This window comes from Orycteropus afer, unplaced genomic scaffold (assembly GCF_000298275.1).
Source record: "Orycteropus afer afer isolate SDZICR_OR568_19922 unplaced genomic scaffold, OryAfe1.0 scaffold00026, whole genome shotgun sequence".
NCBI lineage: Eukaryota > Metazoa > Chordata > Mammalia > Tubulidentata > Orycteropodidae > Orycteropus > Orycteropus afer.
The window spans coordinates 9,910,327-9,921,431 of NW_006921613.1; the positions used below are offsets into that span (position 1 = coordinate 9,910,327).

An 11,105-nucleotide genomic window follows, 5' to 3' on the forward strand; every position below is an offset into this window, starting at 1 on the left:
CAAGATTATCTTCTGTGTCTGTGTTAATTGGTTTCCCTTTTCTTTGTTGAAGAGGGTCTGTGCAATCCTTCTGCCTAGTCCGCCATCTTGCCCCACCTCCCCCATATCCTACTTTTAAAGCCTCATAATTTCCTGAGAGATTATTTCAACAGCCTCCTAATTGGTGTCCCTCCTTTCACCCTTCACTGTATCCTCAGTCTACTAATACAGCTGCCACAGTGATTCTGTTAAGACATGTCCAGTTATCACACTCTTCTGCACACTACATTGGATTCTGTCTCAGAGTAGAAATCTAAGTCCTTATAATGGCCTCCACAGCCCTGGTCATTCTTCCCCCATTGCCTTTCTGACCTGGTTGCCTACTACTCCCTTGCTCACTTCCCTCCTCACAGTGGTCTCAAATCTTCCAGGAACGTCCGTCCTTAGGCCCTTACACTTAACTGTTTTCTATGCCCTCAATAGACACTTAACTGTTTCCTTCACTTCCTTCAAGTGTTTGCTCACATATATAACTTTATTGGAGAGACCAGGAGCTCTGATGGCATAGTGTATTTGACTGGTTAGCATTTGACTGCTAAACAGGAGGCTGGCAGTTCAAACCCACCAGCCACTCCTCGGAAGGAAGGTTGGGCAATCTTCCGTAGTGATACCGCCTTGGAAATCCAAGGAAGGGTTGCTATGAGTCGGGTCCAACTTGACGGCACATAACAACAACAAGGGCTTTAGTGATTGGAATGCAAAATTTGGAAATGAAGAATTACCAGTAGTTGGAAAATATGGCCTTGAGGATAAAAATAACGATGGCAATCACATGATAGAATTTTGGAAGACCAATGACTTATTCACTGCAAATACCTTTTTTCAACAACAGAAAAGTCACGCAGACTGCGCTAGATGGAGTACACAGGAATCAGATCGACTATATCTGTGGAAAGAGGCAATGGAGAAGCTCAATATCTTCAGCCAAAATAAGGCCAGGAGCTAACTGTGGAAGAGACCATCAACTGCTCATATGCAAGTTCAAGTTGAAGCGGAAGACAATTAAAAGAAGTCCACAAGAGCCAAAATAGGACCTTGATTATATCCGTCCTGAATTTAGAGACCATCTAAGGAATAGATTTGATGCATTGAACACCAATGACTGAAAACCAGAGGAATTGTGGGATGATATCAAGAACATCATCCATGAAGAAAGCAAAAGGTCATTAAAAAGACAGGAAAGGAATAAAAGACAAAATGAATGTCAGAAGAAATTCTGGAACTTGCTCTCAAGCAGAGAGTAGCTAATGCAAATGCAAATGACAAGATAAAAGAGCTGAACAGAAGATTTCAAAGAGCAACTCAAGAAGACAAAGTCAATTATTATAATGAAATGTGTAAATACCTGGAGTTAGAAAACCAAAAGGGAAGAACACACTTGGCATTTCTCAAGATGAAAAACTGAAGGAAAAATTCAAACCTCAAGTTGCAATACTGAAAGAGTCTATGGGCAAAATATTGAATGATGCAGCAAACATCAAAATAACTCAGAAAGAATAATCAGAGTCACTGTACCAAAAAGAATTTGTTAATGTTCATCCATTTCAGGAGGTAGTGTGTGATCAAGAACTAGTGGTACTGAAGGAAGAAGTTGAAGCTGCACTGAAGGAACTGGCAAAGAACAAGGCTCCAGTAATTGACAGAATACCTATTGAGATGCTTCAACAAATGTTTGCTGCGCCAGAGGCACTCACTCGTCTACGCCAAGAAACTTGGAAGACAACTACCTGGCCAACTGACTGGAAAAGATCCATATTTGTACCATTCCAAAGAAATGTGATCCACAGAGTGTGAAAATTATCAACAGTATCATTAATATCACATGCAAGTAAAATCTTGCTGAAGATAATTCAAAAATGGTTACAGCAGTATATTGACAGACAACTTCCAGAAATGCATGCTGGGTTCAGAAGAGGATGTGAAATGAGGGATATCATAGCTGCTGATGTCAGATGGATCTTGGCTGAAAGTAAAGAATACCAGAAGCGTGTTTGTGTTTTATCGACTATGCAAAAGCATTCGATTGTGTGGATCATAACAAATTATGGATAACGTTGAGAAGAATGGGAATTCCAAAACACTTCATTGTGCTCATGAGCAACCTGTACATAAACCAGGAGGCTGTCGTTCAAACAGAACAAGGGGATACTGCAGGGTTTCAAATCAGGAAGAGATTGTGTCAGGGCTGTGTCCTCTCACCATATTTATTCAATCTGTGTGCTGAGCAAATAATCTGAGAAGCTGGACTGTATGAAGAAGAACATGGCATCAGGATTGGAGGAGGACTCATTAACAACCTGTGATATGCAGACGATACAACTTTGCTTGCTGAAAATGAGGATGACTTGAAGCACTTACTGAGGAAGATTATTGTTGTTGTTGTTATGTGCCGTTGAGTCAGACCCGACTCATGGCGACCCCTCCTTGGGTTTCCGAGGCAGTATCACTACGGAAGTAGATTGCTCCATCTTCCTTCCGAGGAGTGGCTGGTGGATTTGAACCGCCAGCCTTCTGGTTCGCAGTCAAGTGCTTTAGGCACTACGCTACCAGAGCTCACAAACTACAGTGTGGATTACATCTCAACATAAAGAAAATGAAACTCCTCACAACTGGACCAATAAGAAGCATCATAAGTAGAGAAAAGATTGAAGCTTTCAAAGATTTCATATTACTTGGTTCTACAATCTACACCCATGGAAGCAGCAGTCAAGACATCAAATGTATTGCATTGAGCAAAGATGTGTCTTTGAAGACTAAGATGTGCCTAACTCAGTCCGTGGTATTTTTTATCACCTCATATGCATGTGAAAGTTGGACAATAAATAAGGAAGACTGAAGTAGAGTTGATGCTTTTGAGTTGTGGTGTTGGCGAAGAATACTAAAAGTACCATGGACTGCCAGAAGAACTAACAAATCTGTCCTGGAAGAAGTACATCCAGAAAGCTCCTTGGAAGCAAAAATGACCAGACTTTGTCTCACCTACTTTGGTCATGTTGTCAGAAGGGACCATTCCTTGGAGAAGGATATCCTGCTTGGTAAAGTGGAGGGTCAACGAAAGAGGGAAAGATCCTCAACAAAATGGATTGACACTGTGGCTGCAATGATGGGCTCAGGTATAGCAAGGATTGGGAGGCTGGCACAGGACTAAGCAGTGTTTCATTCTGTTGTGCATAGAGTTGCTATGAGTTGGAGCCAACTCAACAGCACCTAACAACACAACAACAAGGGCTGTGTCTCGGGTTCTACCAGTCTCTCTCAGACCAGTAAACCTGGTCTATTATTATTATTGTTATTATTATTTTGAGTTTTGTCTCACAATTTTCTCCCACTCTCTGCAGGATCTTCTATTGTGATCCCTTCCAAAACAGAAGTGGTAGCTGGGCACTATATAGTTCTTCTGGTCTCAGGGTCGTAGGGGCTGATGTTCTACCCAAATTCTTTCATGATAGAAATTTCCACAGCTCAGAAAGGCTGAATAGAGAATCCATTGTTTATTGGGAGCTAAGAGAAATAAGATTCCTACAGCAGTTTCCAAGAAATTTTCAGTCATTTCCAAGTTGTTATCTTGAGAGAAGGCAGCAATACTTACAACTTTTATAATAATATATCCCTTAAATCCCCAGCTAGTTCTGCCAAGAATAGGATGGGAGAGCCAGATCAGGGACATATCTAAATCTGAGAGGTGGGCTTTAAATCCTAGGGTTGTGTTTATAAAAGTTAATATACCCATTTTGAGACAGTTTGGAAGTTTCTCAAAAAGTTAAAAATATTAGGGTCCCATATAACCTAGCATTTCACTCTTAGCATTGCAAAAGGAAAACATGTTCCACATAAAGACTTGCACACAAATGTTCATAGCAGTATTTATAATAGCCCAAAACTGGAAACAACCTAAGCATTCATTTGGTGAATGGATAAACAAAATGTGGTACATCCATAAATGGAATTCTGAGCCATAAAAGGGAAAAAAACTGATACATGGCACATCGATGAACCTCAAAAGCATTGTGCTACAAAATCATCAAGGCAAAGGAAGACACTGGGAGAAACATGAGTTAAATGCAACAAAGGTAAATACTATTATATACACAATCCTGCAATGACAGTACTAACAATAATCTATGAGTGGATACATAGACACACAAGCTGAACATGTGTAGGAAGGTGAATTGTACTACACTCACGGATATACATAGGCTTGAGAGAAGATATTTCCACCATATGTGTTTATATGTGCTACAATATATCCATGAATATAGTATCTCATACAGGGGGCAAAGTCATGAAAACTTCTTAGCCATAAACAAACATCTTGAGGAAATAAGTCACTAAACCTGAGGGCTCAGGACCCTAGTGTCAGGGGACATCAAGTTCTGTTGGCATAACATAGTCCACAAAAACAATGTTCTACATTCTGTTTTGGTGAGTAGCAACTGGGGTCTTAAAAGCTTCTGAGCAGCCATCTAAGGTGCAACTATTGGTCTCTCCCCATCTGGAGCAAAGAAGAGCGAAGAAAATCAAAGACGTGGAAACAATTAGTCCAAATGATTAATAGACCACATGAACCCCAGCCTCCATAACCCTGAGACAAGAGCTAGATACTACCCAGCTAGCACTGGGGACCACTCAGAAAGGGATTACAATAGAAGGTGCTGGATAGAGTAGAAGAAAAATGTGGAACAAACCCCAAGATGATAATAATAATCTTTTAAAAAAAGGGCAAAGCTTATTGGTCTGATAGAAACTAGTGGAACCTCTGAGGTTAGGGTTCTTATCCACCTTCAAGCCTGGAACTAAACTCACCCCCATGGCTCAGCTTTCAGCTAAACAATACCTAAACAAACCCACTGCCATCTAGTCAATTCTGACTCATAGCAACCCTACAGGATAGAGCAAAACTATCCCATCGGGTTTCCAAGTCTATAAATCTTTACAGAAGCCAACTGCCTAATCTTTCTACACTGGTGGGTTCAAACTCCTGACCTTTTGGTTAGCAGCCAAATGCTTTCATCACTCTACCACCAGAGCTTCAAGCCAAACAATAGGTCTATAAGGTGAACATCACCAGGGAGGTACTGCACCCTTAGAACAATCAACCATATGAGATCAGAAGGGCAGCATTTACCCAGGGATAAAGGTCAAAAGGCAGGAAGAACAATGCAACACACTCCTGTCAGTTGGATCTGACTCATAGCTACCCCTCCTGTCACATGGGATCTGACTCATAGCTATCCCTCCTTGGGTTTGTTTCACAGGCAGTATCACTACAGAAGTAGATCAACCAATCTTCCTTCTGAGGAGTGGCTGCTGGGCTTGAACCACCAGCCTTCTGGTTAGCAGTCAAATGCCTTAGGCACTATGCCAACAGAGCTCCCCAAAAGGCAGGAAGGAATAGGAAAGAAGGAGAAGGGAAAAGGGTAACCACAGGGAGGAAATGGGAAAAATGCTGTTACATTGTGGGGATTGCAATCGATGTCACAAAACAAAATGTGTTTGAATTGTTGAATAGAAATCAATTTGCTCTGTAAACTTTCATCCAAATCACAATAAAAAGTTAAACAACAAAAAAAGTTGTGCAAGCAAAAGAAACAAGACACAAATGACTATAAATTATATGATTCTATTTATGTGAAATGTCCAGAAAAGGCAAATTCATAGAAACAAAATTTATTAGGAGTGGGGAGAAATGACATTAACTGTAAATAGGCATAAAGAATCTTATTGGGAGGGATAGAAATGTTCTAAAACTGATTTATACTGATGGTTGCTCCTCTTGGTAATGTTATTAAAAACCATTAAACTGTATAGTTAAAATGAGTACAATTTATGATACATAATATATACTTCAGTAAGTTATATAAAAAGACTAATTTCAACAAACGTATGAAGAAATGTTCTCGATCATTAGCCATTGTTGTTATGTGCCGTCAAGTCGGACCTGACTCATAGCGACCCCTCCTTGGGTTTCCGAGGCAGTATCACTACAGAAGTAGATTGCCCAACCTTCCTTCCGAGGAGTGGCCAGTGGGTTTGAACCACCAGCCTTCTGGTTAGCAGTCATTATCCATTAGAAAGATGCAAATCAGAACCACAATGAGATACCATCTTGCCCCAGCACTAGTAGCAAAGTTCAACAAGACAGAAAATAACAAATGCTGGTGAGGATGTGAGAGATTGAGACTCTCTTACACTGCTGGTGGGACTGTAAAATGATACAAACACTGTGAAAAGCAGTATGGTGATTCCATAAAAAGTTGGAATTAGAAATACCATTTGATCCAGCCATTCCATTACTAGGCATATATCCTAAAGAAGTGAGAGCTAGGACAAGAACAGATATCTGCACAATCGTGTTCATCATAACACTGTTTACAATAGCCAAAAGATGAAAACAACCTAGGTGCCCATCAACAGAACAATGGATAACCAAACTATGGTACATACACACAATGGAATACTATGCAACCCTAAAGAATAACACAGAATCTGTAAAACACTACATAATGTGGATGAACTTGGAGGACACTATGCTGAGTGAAATAAGTCAATCACAGAAGGACAGATATTGTATTAGTCCTTTATTGTAAAAAGTCAAGGAAAGGTTTATATATGGACGGAAATTTTCTTTGTTCTTTACCAGAAGTGGGAAGGGAAGGGAGGGAACAATTAGATAGGTAGAAACCAATATTGATTTGGATGAAGACAAGGGCAATGTACCAAATGTGAGTGATGAACATGGAGGCATTGAAGAGGAAGACATAAAGAGGTGCGTGGGAGGCACAGCAACAAAGATGAACCCTTTTGCCCATGCATTACTGCGTTGTCAGTGAAGGCAAACATTGATATATGGGTGGATAGATGGTTGCACAGGCTGAACTATTAGATGTGTCTATGTAGGGGGGAGTGTGTCCATGACCATGTATAGGGTTGGCACACAATGTTTCTACAAGTGTATTGCTATGTTCTATAAGAATTCCCAGGTTTATGGTAGACCTGAAAAGGGACAAGTTTGTAGTCACTTCCTGGCCACAGCCAGCTACCCAGAGAGAGCAAGTAGTTGGACCTGTGGGTTCAGGACCATAGTCGCAGGGGCCATCAAGTTCAGTTCACATAACATACTACACAAAACATTTTTCCACATCCTACTTTGGTGAGTGGAAGCTCTGGTGGCGCAGTGCCTAAGGCATCTGACTGCTAACCAGAAGGTTGGTGGTTCAAACCCACCAGCCACTCCTCAGAAGGAAGGTTGGGCAATCTGCTTCTGTAGTGATATCGCCTCGGAAACCGAAGGAGGGGTCGCTATGAGTTGGATCCAACTGGACAGCAGTGAGCATGAGCGTGACTTTGGTGAGTAGCGACTGGGATCTTAAAAGCTTGCAAGCAGCTATCTAGATGCAGTGAGGGGTCTCTCCTCATCCAGAGCAAAGAAGGATGAAGGAAGCCAAAGATTCATGGAAACAATTACTACAAGCAACTGTGTACACCATGTGATCCTCAGCCTATACAACTATGAGACCAGAAGAACTAGATGGTGCCTGGCTACCACTGTCAGCCTCTCAGAGGGGGATCTCTGTAAGAAATCCTGGATAGAGACGGAGATCAATGTGGAACAAAACTCAAAATCATTAAAAAAAAAAAAAGACCACGTTTGCTGGTCTGATAGAGCCAGATAGAATGCCTAAGATTATGGCCCCTAACTGCCCTTCAGGTCTGGAGTTGAACCCACTCCGGTGGCTTCCCACCAAACAAAAGACAAGCGTATAAGCTGAACATTTATATTACGTGGATACGCTCCTTGGAGAGATCAATCATGGGAGAATAAAGGGGCTGTGTATGCACAGGGAGACAGGTTGAGGGGCAGGAGTGTATGGAGGGAAGGACACAGGGAAGAGGTAACTATGGGGAGGAAGTAGGACAGGAGCTGCTGCATTGTGGTAAATTGTAGTCAATATCATGAGACAAAATATACGTGAGCTGCTGCATGAAAAGTGAATTTGCTCTGTAAACTTTCACCCAAATCACAATAAAAATTAAAAAAAATATATATGATAAAAGGATAATTTACCTTTTTCTGATTGAAAAAGAAATAAATACTCATTTAGAAAATACAGAAAAGCATAAGAAGGATAATAACCAGTACCTCTCAAGAGATATTTGCTTGTTTCCTTCTGGTTTTTATTTTGTGCTTTACACATTTGAGCTCATTCTCCATAGGCAATGTTCCATCTTTCTGACCAAACATTAAAAGAATTTAACGTCATTAAAAAAGCCTTTTAATGAATATCATTATAAAAAGCTGATTAGTTTTCATCATGTGAATGAATTATAATTCATTTCATCACTCCATTTGGATAATTTTCATTTTAGAAATAACATAAGCTGAACATCTTTGCACAAAAAATCACTAAGGCTTTTCAATCTTGCTTATCTGTGATATTTGGTGTATATATATATATATATAGGAGCTCTGGTAGCATAGGGCCTAAGGCACTTGACTGCTAACCAGAAGAAGGCTGGCAGTTCAAACCCACCAGCCACTCCTCGGAAGGAAGGTTGGGCAATCTAATTCCGTAGTGATACTGCCTTGGAAACCCAAGCAGGGGTCACTATGAGTTGGGTCTGACTCTACAGCACATAACAATTATATATATATACATATAAAATAAGAGTTGAGTTTGGATGCATGACCTTTGAAATATGGGTTTCTTTATCTTCAGTTTGTGAAATGAACCCTGCTTCAGTTCAGAGAACAACTCGTGATTTCAAAATAGGGCACAAGTGACAACAGATTGAGGCTGATCAACTGGGCCTGCTTGAGTCAGAGAGAGAGCCAAGCAGGTGTCAGGGGATCAGATTTGTGACCACAGAGTAAGAACCCCAGTGAAGCAAGAAATCAATTACAAACCCAAAAGCCTGGAGGCCAAGGCAGTATGCCTTGAGAGTTATGTCCTAGGAGTCAGTGAGTTACCTGTGATCAGGAGCAAGCAGAGGTCTGGAAGCCAAGAGATATCCAAATAGAAGGAAGCCATAATGGTCATTACCAAAGCTTTTAGAATGCAGTTTCTGATTTGTTATGGACTTGACCGTTAAAACAAACAACAACAACAAAAAAAAAAAAAACCTAGGTTTTCTCTTTGCTACCTTGGTAGCATTAAACCAATTTGGAACATTTTATACCCTTATGTTTTCTACACACTTTATCTCATTTTTACCTAGTAAAATAAATATTTTTAAAAAAAATTGTGTGCTTAAAAAAAACAAAGTCATCAGCTCTCCTGTCTCCAGAGAGAAATTAAGTACATCAAAACACAGCACCAGCGATGCTGTTATTGGAGATTGTCAAGTTAATTCTGTCTGTAGCAACCCTAGAGGACAGACTAGAACTGACTCATAAGGTTTCCTACACTGTAATCTTTACGGGAGCAGATCACCAGTTCTTTTCGCCTGCTGTGCAACTAGTGGTTTTGAACAACCAACCTTTCAGTTAGCAACCAAGTCATTAACAATTGCCCTTAACCATTGTACCACCAAGGCAAGGAACCCAAAAGTGAGCCTGGCCTGAAGGCAAAGACTGCTTTGTACTCTCTCACAAACTGGTCAATAGAGAACTGTGCATGCCAGCATCTAGGAACCCTAGTTAGCCCTCCTAACTACTCAGGAGCTCTGGTAGTGCAGTGCCTAAGGCACTTGACTACTAACCAGAAGGCTGGTGGTTCAAACCCACCAGGCACTCCTCAGAAGGAAGGTTGGGCAATCTACTTCTGTAGTGATACTGCCTCAGAAACCCAAGGAGGGGTCACTATGAGTTGGGTCCAACTCAACGGTACATAACAACAACAACAACAACTACCTAAGGAGCAGGAAGACTGGAGTTTCAAGGGTGTTATTAACCAACATGTCCTACCTTAAGAAACATCACTTCAAACAAAAAATTGTAAAAGGAGTAACAAATGAAAATAATGATTTCAAATGCCATGTGAAATACAGATATTTTCTTTCTCATCATTCATAGAAATTGACCACAATGGTTCTATTTTTTAACATCTAGAAGAGGAAGCACATGAATTTCTCCCCATGTTCAAGATCTCTACCCCCATATGCTTCTCAGTGAACCTAAAGTTTCAACACTTAGGATCCACTGCTGTATGTTATTCTATTTCTTGATCCAGCCTCTCAAATACCCTGAGAGATCCAACTGGGAGGAATGAAAGTTAAGGAAACTGTGCCACTCAGTTTGAGGCCTGCTTTTTTTTTCCCCCTGTGACAATAGTAATTCAAACCCACTGCCACTGAGTCAATTCCAAGTCATAGAAACCCCCATTGGGTTTCCATGGCTGTAAATCTTTACAGAAGTAGATTGCCTCACCTTCTCCTGCAGAGCAGTTGAGGGTTTGAACCACCAACCTTCTGGTTAGCAGCCAAATGCCTTACCCACTATGCCACCATGTTGTTATTGTTGTTTACCGTCGAGTCGGCCCCGACTCATAGCGACCCCTCCTTGGGTTTCCGAGGCAGTATCACTACGAAAGTAGGATTGCCCAACCTTCCTTCCGAGGAGTGGCTGGTGGGTTTGAACCGCCAGCCTTCTGGTGAGCAGTCAAGTGCCTTAGGCACTATGCTACCAGAGCTCCCTATGCCACCATAGCTCCTTATAATAATTCAAGGAGACGTAAAAACTGAGGGTGCTATCAGAACTAGAAAGAGAAGAAAATACATATCAGAGGTAGAGAGAGGGTAGAGGAGCAGATAAAGTTGACTTGTTCATTTTTGTTAAAACACGTGCCAAAAATCTATTTGCAATTATAATTATGCAGGACAATCTGATTTATCTTTTCTCATCTTGGCCTCTTCTACTTAAAAATATTTTCTTTGTGAAGATACCAAATGCTGTCAGCCAACCCTTTCTCTTAAAGAGATATCTTTTACCAGGTGAGGCAGAGTAAATTCAAAATAAAACTAATTGGAGGCTTAAAAACATTTATCTGGAAACTATAACTAGCTTTATGCAAAGGACAAATGTTACCTTGTGCTCCAGCCCTCTGAAAGTGCATTAGAAATCTGATCCA

The 11,105-nt window shown here is 40.8% G+C and overlaps 1 non-coding gene across 1 annotated transcript; it reads left to right on the forward strand.

The window, feature by feature from the left end:
* Positions 1-9,070: 9,070 nt before the first annotated feature.
* Positions 9,071-9,211, forward strand: LOC122152284. The gene has a single exon (XR_006164497.1). It is a non-coding gene; the product is annotated as a small nucleolar RNA SNORA32 (small nucleolar RNA).
* Positions 9,212-11,105: the final 1,894 nt, after the last annotated feature.